Below are 15,470 nucleotides of genomic sequence, written 5' to 3' on the forward strand. Positions count from 1 at the left end.
AATAGAGAAACAACCTGAATGTGCTTGGCATGGGACTGTACATTACTAACAGGTCTTTTAGATCTAATAGCACAACTATAATGTGCCTTATTAGTTACCTCTACCGTAAAAGCTGCAATTTTTAAACAGCAGGTTCCAACAAATAGCAATAAATTTCCTTTCTTAAAAAATTAACACACAATCAATGTAACATATATACACATACAAACTGACTGGTAGTCCTGAATTGGGTCGGTCAGGTCTTCAGTTAATTTGCTATTTTGAAGTCGTGCAGTTTCAGCTTTTGCGTGTTAATAATTAAATACACTAGTGTTCAAAGGAAGTTCATCACCTGGGAATTTCACATTTCTAACCCTTTTTCACAATAGTATGTTACATTAATGACTAACATCACAAATAGAAATATAAACAAAAGATATTTATTAATAGTTAAGGCAAAGCTAAGTAATATTTGATAGGTGTGCTCTCAAAATATTCCAAAATGAGCATTTGCAACCTTTATACAACAGTTTTGGTAAACACGACAATTATGGCTGAATGTTATCAGAAGCCCTTAATTTGATTCAGTTTATCATTTTAAATGGAAAACAAAATGAAAAGTTCACCAGGTTCAAACTAATATTTAGTTGAACCGCCTCTGGCCCTGATGACAACAGCACACCGTCGATGCATTCACAAGATCAATTTCTAAAGATAATCAACTAATAGTTCGTGGTTCCAAACACGAATTATGGCTTCCTGAAGTTCACAAAGGGCCTTTGGTTTCTTTCTGGTAATTGCAGATTTCACATGATGCCAACAGTTCTCTATAGGATTAAGATCTGGGCTGTTTCCTGGCCAGGAAAGAGTTGTAATGGTCCATTCTACCAACCATTTTTTCACCTGTAACAAATGTAAACACATTATCATCGAAATGAAGCTAGAGTAACTACAGATGTGCCTACTTACACTTTTTGCCTGATGACAAGGAGCAGAGTCGTCCTGAAAGATGCAGTTACTTGGAAGGTTGAAATGGTCTCTAATGGTTGGCAGCAATTTGCCTTCCAATACAGCCAGGTATCCATTTGCATTTACGGAACCTTTTATAAACTCCAGGTGACCTACTCCACGATACAAAATGCACCCCCATATCATTTGGCTGGTAGGGAATTTCACTGTAGATACCATACAGTCTGGATGGTATTCTTCACCATGTCTATGACGAATCGTTTTTCTCCCATCAGAGCCATGCAGGTTGACTTCTCATCTGAGAAAATAACTGACTTCCACTGCTCGGGGGTCCATTTGACATGCTGTTTACACCAAATTAATTGGGCCTTTTTTATTTTTTGTGTGAGGAGAGGCTTCTCCTTAGGACGACAAGCTACAAGTCCATTTTTGAAGAGGCATCTTCAAAACGGTAACAAAAGTGGTAGCAAGTGCAGTAACAGTCTTTTGACTGTTACTGCACTTGTATGTTCTTGTATGTTCTTTTCAGCTCAGACGAAGGAGCTTTATGGTTTTTAAGGCATAAGTGCTTCAAAACAGAGTCCTGTTTTGGCATTGAGACTCTTGTGTCCAGTTCCTTTTTTCCTATCAGCAGAACCAGTATTCTTGAGTTTGGAAAGAAATCTACTCATTGTCGACTGATTACAAGACACTCAGATAAGCAATATGACGGGAAGAACATCCTTCTTCACGTAAAGCAACAATAGCACTCTTTCTTTGTGGCGTCAACTGCATGTAACTCGCCATCCTGACACAAGCAAGGAATGACTGCAACTCTTGCAGAGTGTGCTTATATAGCTGAAAGTAACAGCTGATGGAATATTACATCATCACCTATGCGTGTCAATCTTATCTGATGCAATCTGTAAGAAATATTGTCATATACTTATGTTATTCGGGCGACAATTATAATTTCAAGGGATGATATACACTTTCTTCGAACACCAGTGTACAATTATATCATTAAATTAACATTAACTCAGAGTAACTGTGATTACTAATTATTTCTAAGATTATATGCTAAATTATCAGGTGTGTGTATTATTTTATTGTGCAATGTGAATTACACAGAATATTATTCTACTATTGATAACTTTACAAAATACATATGTATATAAGAATGCAATTTTATATACTTTATGTATATTGCAACTTTATATGTTGCATTCTTAAAAGCCTAAAAGATATAGGTACAATTATACTTCCAGATTTAAAACTATTATTTACTTTTATCTTGCACTCAATATCGCACTACCAGATGAAATTTTTTTTTTTAATTTCCAAAATATCTCCAATTATGATGTTACTGTTATTTTATAGGTCAACAGTATCTAAGGTCATATTACATATGTGATTATTAATCTGAATTAATAAAATAACAAGCACTTCAACCTGCATGGAATGTAATCTGTCTTTAATTTCTTAAATCTGTACTTCTTAAAGAACTACAGCTTATTCTCTCATGAGAGAATAATCTGTAATTCTTTGAAATTAAGGATTACACTTCTCTCATGTTGAGATGCTCATTATTCTTATTATTATTATTAATTTTATTTATTATTAATTTTTATTAAAAATAAAAAATTTAATAAAATTGATAATCTTAATTGGTGAAATTAAGATGATTAATCTTGCACACAGTAAGATTTAAATTAGACAGAGGTTATATATAATTGGAATTTATGCTCCAGAAGATGGAAAAGAGGAAGAAACACAAATTTTATTTAGAGTTACAAAAAGAACTAGATAAGAATATAAAAAAAGGACCATGTAGTTATTTTGGGAGATTATAATGCTCGGGTAGGGAATAAGCCAATAAAAAATATTATGGGATGTTATGGAGAAAATAAAGTAATTGGAAATGGATATAAATTAAGAGATTTTGCAACATTTAATAATTTAAAGATAACAAATACATTTTTCAGAAAATGTTATATACATAAATATACATGGTCGGCAAGAGGTACATAATCAATAATAGACTATGTAATAGTAAATCAAATTAGCAAAACAATGTCAAGATACTACGGTATTTAGAGAATACGATATTAATTCAGATCATTTTTTAGTGGCTTCAAAAATAGAGTTATGGGCTAAATGGAAGAAGAGAAAGGCTATTAAACAGGGGAAGGAGGAGTTGGGTTATAAAGTATATCTACTTCAAGAAGAAAGTATACAAAATTTATATGAAAAAAGGATTAAAGACAAAATAAGTAAAACATCGGAGAGAGAACAAATAGAAGAATGGAATAATATATGAAATATAATTCAAAAGATAGCAAAAGAGACACTAGGACAATTCAGGAAAAACTATAAGAAGAGGGGGGTAAAGATGTGGAATGAAGAAATAGCTAAAGCAGTACAAGGTAAACAAGATAAATAACTTAAATATATACAAAACAGGACAAGTGAGAATGAATAAATATATAAACAAGAACTCAATAAAACTAAAGATATAAAAAGGAAGGATAAAGCAGAGTCATGGGATTAATGATTTATAGATTTATAAGCACAATAGAACATGATATTTGTGGAAGGCAAAATTTGGCATATAAAATGATGAAACACTTGAATAGCACAGAGTAGTAGTAGTAGCACTTGATGCAAGAAAGCAAGTGTAGGAGCTTATGCAGCATCAGCCAAAAAAAAAAAAAAAAAAAATCACACCATACCCTCCAATTGCCTGTCCAGTTCCTCCTTAAATTTATTTAACCTATCAACTTCCACAACGACAGATGGAAGTTTGTTCCAGCAATTAACCACCCGCTGGCTAAAGGCAAATTTCCGCACATCTATTCTACATCTATCCTTTCTTAATTTGAACTTATGTCCCCGTAGGTTCGTATTCTGAACAAGTGGGAGGATCCCATCAGAATTCAGCGTGCTCAACCCATTCAAGGCCTTATAGACCTCAATCAGATCACCGCGCAGGTGCCTAGTCTCCAGCCACTGCAATTTGAAGAACTTAAGCCTCTCTTGGTAAGAGGATCCCTTCATTCCCCTCACCAATCGTGTTGCTCTTCTCTGTACACGCTCAAGCAAATCTACATCCTTCCTAAAATGAGGCCTCCAGACCTGTACGCAGTACTCAAGGCGTGGCCTGACCATTGCCTTATACAGAGGGACAATCACCTCCTTTTCCCTGCTAGCAAAATTCCTATATATCATTGACAAAACCCCATGACCTGCCCTAGCAGCCTGTCTACATTGCTCAGAAAACTTCATATCTGACTGCACAATTACTCCCAGGTCTTTTTCATTTTCTACCACCTTAAGTGTAGTACCACACAGTTGGTACGTTTCTCTGGGGTTACTTCTACCCATATGCAGTACTTTGCATTTGTCAAGGTTAAACTTCAGTTGCCACTTCTTAGCCCATCTGCCCAAATTATCTAGATCCTGTTGCAGTAGCACACTGCCATTACTGTCATTAACAACCCTGCCAACCTTCGTGTCATCTGCAAACTTCGACATTAAGCCTGATATACCTTCATCAATATCATTGATAAATATACAAAACAACAGTGGACCCAACACCGAACCCTGTGGGACTCCACTAATAACATTAGTCCACGAAGAGCAGCACCCATTGATTACCACCCTCTGTCTTCTCCCACTTAACCATCCTTTTATCCATTGTAGCAACTTACCCTTAATACCATTCTGCTCCAATTTGTACAGTAGTCTTCCATGCGCAACAGTGTCAAAAGCTTTCCTGAAATCCAAGTATATGATATCAAAATTATTTTTTGCATCCAGTTCCTTTGTGACCACATCATAATAACCAATCAAATTTGTCAGACAAGACTTTCCCTTAACAAACCCATGCTGTGTCTGAATTATTGCTGCAGTCTTGTCTAAATGATCCTGCAATGCATCTTTAACCAGTGACTCCATTATTTTACCCGGAACAGAAGTTAAACTAACTGGTCTGTAATTATTCGTGTCACCCTTCGAACCTCCTTTGTGAATTGGGGATACATTTGCACATCTCCAGTCCGTGGGAACCTCCCCTGAATCCAAGGATGCTCTCATAATTATGGCTAAGGGTTTGCTTAGTTGCTTTGCCGCCTCCTTTAATATAACTGGATAGATCCCATCCGCCCCAGGTGCCTTTCTTATGTTTAACTTCATCAATTTCTCCTCCACTTTGCTCTCAGTTATTACAAAATCATTAAGCACACTGCTACAATTTGATAACCTTCTTCCATTTTCAAACTGTAATGATTCCTCACGTGTGAATGTAGATGCAAAATACTCATTCAGTTTGTTTGCTATCTGAGCAGGATCATCAACAGTCGAACCATCGATATCAAGTGGACCAATCATATTCAGCCCCTTCCTTTTAGAGTTTATATAAGTAAAGAAATCCTTGCTGTTTTTCTTAGCATCTTTTGCCAAAGATTTCTCGTAATCCGCCTTTGCCTGCCGAACCTCCTTTGTGACCTGATTACAGACTAGCTTATATCTGCTACAGGCTTCTGCGTCGCCTGATAATTTATATGCATCCCATGCATTTTTCTTCTCTGTCACGAGTCTCATTAGTTCATTTGATAACCATTTAGGCCTAAACCTTGAACAATATTTCTTCATCGGTATGAAAAGTCTAGTAGCTTCCACGATTAATTCCTTGAATGCTTCCCACTTAGAATTTACTGTTTGTAACATCGTCAGTCGATCCCACTGTACAGAATTTAAAAACTGTCTGAGACCACTATACTCCCCTTTACGGAAGCAAAAACCCTTTCCTTTACCCCTGACGGTAGTTACCTCTTTGAGTAAATCCCACTTCAGCACACTGTGATCACTGCCACCTAGTGGTTCCTTTATCTGCAAATTCTTAATACACGAATGATCACTGCTGATAACCAGATCAAGAGTATTACTTTCTCTGGTTGCCTCTCGAACATGCTGCTGCAGAAAACAATCATCCAATAAATCCACAAAAGTCTGACTAGTGTGTGAGTGACCAACCCACAAGTTCCAGTCAATATCTGGGAAGTTAAAATCCCCCATTATAAGACACTTCAAGAATAAATATAATAAAGGAAGAACAATAAAAAAAACATTATGAAGAATTGTGGGAAAACCCAACATATCAAACAGAAGAGATACAGTTAGACCCAGTTAGTGACATAGATCCAGTAACGAAGGAAGAATTGGAAAAGGTTGAAAACTACAAAAAATAGGAAAGCGGTAGGAATGGATGGTATAAATGCAGATCTGATCAAGTATGGAGGAAGTTTTTTAAAGACACAATACTAAATTTATTTAATAAATGTTGGGAACAATATAAAATACCAGAAGAATGGAAGATAGCAAAAATTATTTCAATATTTAAAAAAGGAAATAGAAATGATAAAGAATTATAGAGGGATTAACATACTAAATACAGTATATAAAAGTATAGCAAAATAATAAATAATATAATTAAAATTATCTCTGATGAAATATTAATAGAAGAACAGGCAGGATTCAGAAAAGGAAAATCATGTACAGATAATATATTTATATTAACACAAATAGAAAAACGAAAACAGTTTAATTTAGAAATGCATTTAGCATTTATAGATTATGAAAAAGCATTTAATCGAGTAAACAGACAAAAACTATGGGACATATTGAGTAATAAAGGATACCTAAAGCATCTTACAAAAATAGAGTTTATATCAAGGAACAAAAATAGTAATAGATACAAGTAAAAAATTAACAGAAGAAAGTATAATAACTCAAGGAATTAGATAGGGATGTAGCTTGTCACCAACACTGTTTAACATATATATCAAGGATATGATATGTAAATGGAAAGAAGAAATTAATACAGGTATGTATTTAAATACAAAGAATAGGATTAATACACTGTTATTTGCAGATGATCAAGTAATTACAAAGAGCAGTATTTAAATTAAACCAAATAACAGAAGAATATAAAGTTAAGATATCAACAATGAAAACTAGAACAATGGCTTTTAAAGGGAAAAATACAGTAAGAACAAAAATAGTTATAGACAATAAAATATTAAAACAAGTAAGATGTGATATAACATATGATGTCGAAGAAGGTATGAACCAGAAATTGGCAAAATTTCAAAATATATGTGGAGCAATAAAAAGAACTCTGGCTCAGAAAACAAGGAAAGAAACACAATTGAAATATTACAAAGTAATGGCAATACCAACACTTCTTTATGGTTCTGAAACATGGATACCGAAACAAAGAGACATTAACAGAATACAAGCTGTGGAAATGAAATTTTTAAGATATGTTAAAGAATGTACAAAATTAGATAAAATACCAAACGTAAATATTAGAAAGGAATTAATGGAAAAATTTATAGAATATAGACAAAGATGAAAAGAACATGTAGAAAAAATGGAAGATAATAGATTCCCTAAATTAGCTTATACATATAGAGCACAAGGAAAAAGAGACAAGAGGAAGACCAAAGAAAAGATGGGCAGACCTCTTCGAGATCGGAACAGGCAGATCATCTAATCCATGAAGGAAGATAAAGATAATCTTAATTGGTGAAATTAAGATTATTAATCTTGCACCCAGATCTGTAATTATTTAGGAAATTAAAGGCAGACTACACTCCAATCAGGTTGAACTGTTTATTATTTCATCAATTTCCATTTCTTGATATACCTGCTCACCAAGTACTAAAAGAATATTTAAGATTATTGATCTTTCTTGCACTGAATGAAACAGAATTAGAAACTGAAATTACTATACTGAAAATTTCAGTGTAGAAACTCTTCAATAAAAGTTTCCTAATAATGACAGTGAAAAGACCACCTACTTGTTAGTGTGGCATTCATTGCAGGAAATTCAAAACTACTCTATAATTATAAATAACCCCAAGGGCTCACATCTGGTGAGTATGGGCTTGGCACACCCAGGGTCCTGAGCTGGCTACTTCTGACTCTCTCTCTGAGGGTAATTAAGAATTTTTTTTTGGCTGGTGCAGCAAAAGCCTCAAAAGGCTTCCTTGCACCTTATGACTAATAATAATATCTTATCATCATCCATAAAAAAAAAAAACTGTCTACATTTTCATATTTGCTGTTTATTTGTTATTTATTATAAATTATTTATTAAAAAGTATATTCATATAATTAAGAAAAAATGAGTATTTAGAGTTTTAAATAGAGGATAGGGAAGTCTCCCCTAGTTCTAAAGTTGTTGTAAACTGTGATTGTAGTTTTGTACAATTATGCTATTTCAGTAAATTATATAATATTGTCTAGGTTGTTATTTGGTTTTTAGGAGCATTAGCAACTAATGCTATATTGCTCCGGGGATATGCGGTGGTCATTTCCTGACCTTTCCGCATCCTCTGTATTTGGTGGTCACGGGCTCAAACCCTGGTCTAATCAAGAAGCGTGTGCTACGCGCTTCCGCTCCTGCCCACGGAGGTGCCAGTATCATCAAGGAGGAGATAGCATGTAACATCTCAGAGTACACGATTTTGTCCAGTCTTTCTCAAGTATGTTTTATTTAAGAGGAATGGGCGAGATTTAATTCTTGCCATCATTGCCAACCCCACAGTAAGCAAGAGTTTTTCTTCAGCTGGATTTCTGATACAAAGAAAGAGAAAGAATAGAGCCAAACCCAGAAAGAGTTAATGTCCTGATTAACTGAAATAAAGGCGTGCAAGAATATTTGCTGATGCTTTCAAAGCAGTACTAGGTGGGTCAAAAAATTGATAGCTTTGGGGAGGGGGAAATGCAAAGACTAATAGATTAACAGAAGCTGTAAGAAGAGGTGTAAGTGATTCTTGCACTGCTTCTATTGGTACACACCACACAGAAGCCCAGAAAGCACGGAATGTCAGGGATTTCAAGGTAATGTTGGGATTCCCACCATTCATGGAACAAGAAAATTTATGGACTCTGTTAGGGTTACTAAGAGTAAACACAGGTTCATATAGAATTGCATGTACACTAACAGAAGCACAGTAAATAAATTCAATGAAATTGAAGCGCTGGCCAAATCATCAACATGCAGACATTGTAGGGATATCACAGACACTGTCATTCAGACAAAAGGATGCAGAATTTGAATATGAGGAGTACAATATGTACATCATATTTTGTAAAAGTATTGCCACAGCCTTATCAACACTTAAACTCATAAAATATCACATAAATATAATAAAACCACTTAGCCCCCACAAATACATGGAACCACTCAGGTATAGGGAAAGAAACCCTGCCACAGGGAGGCAGAGATGTTGAGAATATCAGCAGGAAGCACATACAGTATTCTCCGTAATCATTTGCATATGAAATGTTTGTGCACGCTGGGGTTCCAACACCGAGACTGCCGAACAGTAAGTTCACATAGAGATTTGTCAGGAGCTACAACAAATGGTTACTGAAGATGTTGAGGTTCTGCACAAGGTGATAATGGCAGATGAGATGTGGCTTCATCACTTCAATCCAGAGAGTGAGAAACAAAGCTGTCTGGTAGTCAACATCATCACCAACACCGAAAAAAGCAAAAGTTATGGTCACTTTTTTTTTTTTTTTTTTTTTTGACATTCGAGGAATCAGTTTACCAGCAAGTTGTGCCAGGTCATACGACTGTTAGGAAGTCTTGCTGCAGAACTGCACTGCACACTTAGTGGGAATACATTCAATGCAAATGGCCACAACTGAACACAGGTGAGTAGATGCTGCATCATAACAATGCAAACCCTCGACATTGCTCATACTGTTATTGAGTACTTAGACAGCATTAATTTCAAATTTGTCCCTCATTCTTCCTCATTTGTCCCTCGTAATAATATAACTATAAACAAAATTACAATTCATAATACAAATTATATATATTTATATAATAATTTTATTCTTTATATAGAGGTACTAAATAAACATCAATTATAGATCACCACAAAATTAAAACGATAGCATACAATGGATACTGCACACCTTTTTATAATGAAATAAATTAATTAATTAAAAAAAAAAAGTTTAAGTAACTTAAACCCAAATTACGTACCACCCCTGGAATGTTGTTGCACATCCTAAGGCAGGAAGGACCATACAGACAAGAATGCAATTATACTGCAGTCACAGCATGGATTTGTTAAGGAATTAAATTGTTAATGGGTTTGTCTTGTGTGACCAATCTGATTGGATACTATGATGCAGTAAGAAAGGAACTGGATGCAAAAATAATTATGATATCATACATGGGCTGTTCAATGAAGAATGATTGTAATGTTTTTTCACAAAAAAACTTTTATTGATAATCCATATATTGATGTTCCTTTTCAAAGTAGATCTCATTTATTAAAATGCTTACTCCAATGTTTCTGCCATTCTTGAAAAACATGGTTGCAGCCTTTTTGACATCCATTTGAGAATTGCCTCTGATGTCATTACAACTTTTTCTGATGACTGGAAATGTTTTCCTCATTGCTCCTTTAAATTTGGAAATACAAAATTCACAGAGTGCAAATTCAGGGCTGTAGGGAGAATGAGGGACAAATTTGTGTGCAGTACAGTCCTGCTGGAAGCCTTGCTGCAGAACTGTACTGCACACTTTGTGGGATCACATTCAATGCAAATGGCCACAAGTGAACACAGGTGAGTGGATGCTGCATCATAACAATGCAAACCGAGGGACTCACATCTGGTGAGTATGTGCTTGGCACACCCAGGGTCCAGAGCTGGATATCATCATTCTTCTCTTTCTTGGTGATTTCCTTCTATTTCTTTCTCTCTCTCTCTCTCTCTCAGGGTAACTCAAATTTTTTTTTTTTTGGCTGGTGCAACATAAGCCTCAGGCTTCCTTGCACCATATGGCTAATAATAATAATAATAATAATAACCCTCAACATTGCTCATATTGTTATTGAGTACTTAGCCAGCATTAATTTCAAATTTGTCACTCATTCTCCCTACAGCCCTGAATTTGCACTCTGTGCATTTTATATTTCCAAATTTAAAGGAGCTATGAGGAAAACATTTCCAGTCATAAGAAAAAGTTGTAAAGACATCAGAGGCAATTCTCAAATGGATGTCAAAAAAGGTCCAACCATGTTTTTCAAGAATGGCAGAAACATTGGACTAAACATTTTAACAAATGGGTCTACTTTGAAAAGGAACATCAATATATGGATGATTAATAAAGGTTTTTTTGTGAAAAAACAAATTACAATCATTCTTCATTGAACAGCCCATGTATGATATCATAATTATTTTTGCATCCAGTTCCTTTCTTACTGCATCATAGTATCCAATCAGATTGGTCACACAAGTCAAACCCATTAACAATTTGTTAATTCCTTAACAAATCCACGCTGTGACTGCAGTATAATTGCATTCCTGTCTGTATGGTCCTGCCTTAGGATGCGCAACAACATTCCAGGGGTGCTACATAATTTGAGTTTAAGTTACTTACACTTTTTTTTTAATTTATGTATTTATTTCATTATAAAAAGGTATACAGTATCCATTGTATGCTATCTTTTTAATTTTGTGGTGATCTAAAATTGATGTTTATTTAGTACCTCTATATAAAGAATAAAATTATTATATAAATATATATAATTTGTATTATGAATTGTAATTTTGTTTATAGTTATATTATTATAATAACTATCATATAACATAGTTTGGCGAAAGTAAAATAACATATTTTTGGCGAAGGTAAAGAAAGCCAACACGAGAACGACAAGAAACGTCAGATAACTCACATGGAAAATTAGTTTCCCGATACGGCACTCTAGCGCTATTCGCTCAGTAAACAGATGGTAGGTGTTATCGGTCTGGAGCAAAGTCGAGAATGATATATTGACTGACAGGTAGGGTGTGGCAAACGATGCGCTGATTGGTGAGCGAACACAACATAATAACATCGGGTTAGTATCATTTTAGTAGAACTCAGAAGCACTAATGGTAACTTGCCCTAATGAATGCTTTGCATAATGGTGAAAAAAGGTCAAGTTACCTCCACTTGAATCACATGGGAGCTTGAACCCCTCCCGAAGTGGAAGGGGTAACCTAACTTTTTTTCTTTAGAATCACAGTCATATTTAGAAATACATTCATAAAAAAATAAAATTTTTTATGACTGTTTTTATGTTCTTGTTCAATAATATGCTCTAATGGTGAAAAAATGTCAGGTTACCTCCACTTGAATCCCATGGAAGCTTGAACCCCTCCCGATATGAAGGAGTAACCTAACCTTTTTGTCTTTAGAATCATGGACTAGTGCATAAATTGTTTATTCACAAAATATTTTTTTATTACTGTACTTTTATTTATAAAGACACTCGTGTGGATACACATGTATCATAACATCAATCAACACCTCAACAGCTATTCACTATATATACATATATATATATATATATAAAATCTTTTTCTTTTCTTATATTATTTCCTAACCTAACGATTAAGGTCAGGTTACGAAATATAACGAAAAATAAAGGACCCTTTTCTTTTTTCGTAACCAAACATAAATCAACAGTATAGTAAAAACACTCATGTACTCCAAAAATCTACTTTTAATAATGAGAAAAAAACATAATGAAGAACATAAAAATGAACAGAACGAAACTGTTATTAATTTAGTTTTCATCAAAAAATCAAGCAACGTTTTATTTCCTTACAAATTTCTTCCATCTTTAAAAGATTCATCGCTACTATTACCTGTTTACCATTCATTACAAAACTATTATGCACCGTTCTTTACTCATAAATATACATTATAATGCCAACCAATGACTACACAGTAGCTTGTCCTCTGTTGTGCCCACTACCAAACATTTCATCGTTTGCCACACCTACCTGTCAATTAATCTATCCTTCTCGATTTCGGCTCCAGACCGATAACACCTATCGTCCGTTTACTGAGCGAGCCGTGCTAAAGTCCAGTGTCAGGAAACTAATTTTCCGCGTAAGTTATCTGACGTTTTTCGTGGTTCTCGTGTTGGCTTTCTTTACCTTAGCCCTTTACCTTTCTTTACTTTAGGGGCTTAGAGTGGAACAGGTATCCTGTGTGTTATCACTCAGCATAAAACGATGATGGATCCAATATCTCTCTATTACAGGAGATTTAGGAGAAGGCCGGTTGGCCTGCCTCCCTAAAATCCACTCATGCACACCTTCTCGATGGTAAGCCCTGTTACCATCGAGAAGGTGTTGAGTTGGATAACTTAGGTGGCAATGAACGTGTAGAGTGGTCCTCTTCAAGACGCCTGGTCAGCATGAAGAGGAAAAGACCAAACCCTCCAGCATATGACAGCACGACAAAATAAATGGCCCTCAGTCCCTCGCAGCTTTCACTCTCCCTCTTACGGCAGGGAGAGGATCAGAGTGCAAGCAGAGGGTGCTAAGAATCTCTGGGTACGACCAGGCTGCCATGCACGGAAACTGAACTTGGCCTGTTATAACGTAAGATCACTCATCGGTGAAGACAGGATATTAGAGCTGGAAAAGGAATTAGAAAATGTGAATTGGAATATCATAGGTTTGGCTGAAGCAAAAAGAAGAAATGAATCACTTATAAGTTTATCAAGTGGAAATCTGCTGTACACCAATGGAAACAGTGAAAGGAGTGAAGGTGGAGTTGGGTTTCTGGTCCATAAAGATTTTAAAAACATTTTGGAATTCAAAAGTACATCACCAATGGTGTCAAGACTAATACTAAAGATTTCTAAGAGGTACAAGCTAAAGATTATAATGATTTATGCACCAACATCGAGCCATGATGATGAAGAGGTTGAAGAAATGTACACCGAAATTGAGTCTTCTAGATGAGCAGAAAACCTACTACACTATTATTATGGGGGACTTCAATGCTAAGGTTCGAAAAAGACAAAACAGTGTAGAAAGGGGAACTATAAGAAATTTTGGAATTCGTGAAAGAGGTGAAAGACTTGTGGAATTTTCAGAATCTCAAGGACTGTCAGCAATGAACACTTTTTTCAAGAAAAGGGTGAACAGAAAGTGGACATGAAAGAGTCCAAATGGATTAACTACTAATGAAATCGACTTCATCCTCACTAACAGAAGATATATTGTGAATGATGTTACAGTCCTGAATAAAGTAAATGTTGGAAGTGATCACAGAATGGTAAGATCTCCACTTGATATAGATGTAGGAAAGGAAAGGAAAAAATTGACTCGAGTAAATAATACAAAGGTCTTTGGGATAACAGAAGAGGAGAAAAAGCAGTATATACTGGAACTTAAGAACAAGTTTCAGCTTCTGCAGACTGCTCAGGACCAAGATATCGACGAAGAATATTACAACTTTCTGAAAGTGATAAAGCCCAAGAAACCTATAGGAAAAAAGAAATCCAAAGAAGAAAAAATTAGTCAAGAAACACTTGTCATGATGAACTGAGGACGACAAATGAAAAGCAAGAAAAACACTGAGAGGGAAAAAATTGAGTATACTGAGTTATGCAAAGCCATTAGAAAGAGACTCAGAGAGGACATAAGAAGATTTAACACAAGAAAAGTAGAACAAGCATTAAGGGAAAACAAAGGATTTCAATCAGCACCCATGAGCAGTAAATACAGAAAGACAAATGATACTGAAACTGAAGAATAGCGATGGTGTACTTATAAACAGCAGAGAAACCATAATTTAAATAGCAGAAGACTACTATAGAGAATTGTACAAGGAGCAGAGGAATGATGCCAACAATGGGGAAGATGGATTGCAAAGTAGCAACACATACGACATAGCCGATATTCTTCCTGATGAGGTAGAACATGCATTGAAGAAAATGAAGAATCAGAAAGCCCCGGGGGAAGATGAAGTTACTGTAGAGTTGTTAAAATTGGGAGGAAGAGACATAACACAAAAACTGGCAAGGCTCTTCACAAAGTGCATTAGAAAAGGTGTGATACCTAAGCAGTGGAATAATGCAATCATAGTTTTGCTGCATAAGAAAGGAGATAAATCAGAAATTGGAAATTATAGACCAATTAGCTTGCTATCACACATCTACAAGTTGTTCACAAGGGTCATTACTATCAGATTAGAAAGAATACTTGATGAGAATCAACTGAAAGAGCAAGCTGGCTTTAGGACAGGATTCTCAACTATGGATCACCTTCACGTAATATCACAGCTAATGGTGAAAGCAAATGAATACAAAACACTATTATGCCTGGCATTTGTGGATTATGAAAAGGCATTTGACTCCATACAGCATAAGGCAATGTTTCGGGCACTGGAAAGACAAGGCATCGATACCCCATATATTATGATTTTGAAGAAAATATATGAGAGTGCTACCCCCTTTATTAGACTAGACAAAGACAGTAGGAAATTTAAAATCGGGAAAGGCGTTTGACAAGGAGACACAATATCTCCGAAGCTGTTTGCTGCTGCCCTTGAGGAAGCTTTCAGAAGATTAGACTGGTCACAGAAAGGCGTCAATGTGAACGGAGAGTACCTAAACCATTTACGATTTGCAGATGACATTGTGGTCATAAGCCACGATCCCAAA

At 35.3% G+C, this 15,470-nt stretch overlaps 1 protein-coding gene across 1 annotated transcript in view; it reads right to left on the minus strand.

The window, feature by feature from the left end:
- alien (COP9 signalosome complex subunit 2 alien) overlaps nt 1–15,470 on the minus strand; it is a 424,708-nt gene that overhangs the window by 336,471 nt on the left and 72,767 nt on the right. The window lies entirely within an intron of this gene.

The sequence above is a fragment of the Mastigoproctus giganteus genome, chromosome 2, assembly GCF_048544385.1.
Source record: "Mastigoproctus giganteus isolate SK-2022 chromosome 2, ASM4854438v1, whole genome shotgun sequence".
NCBI lineage: Eukaryota > Metazoa > Arthropoda > Arachnida > Uropygi > Thelyphonidae > Mastigoproctus > Mastigoproctus giganteus.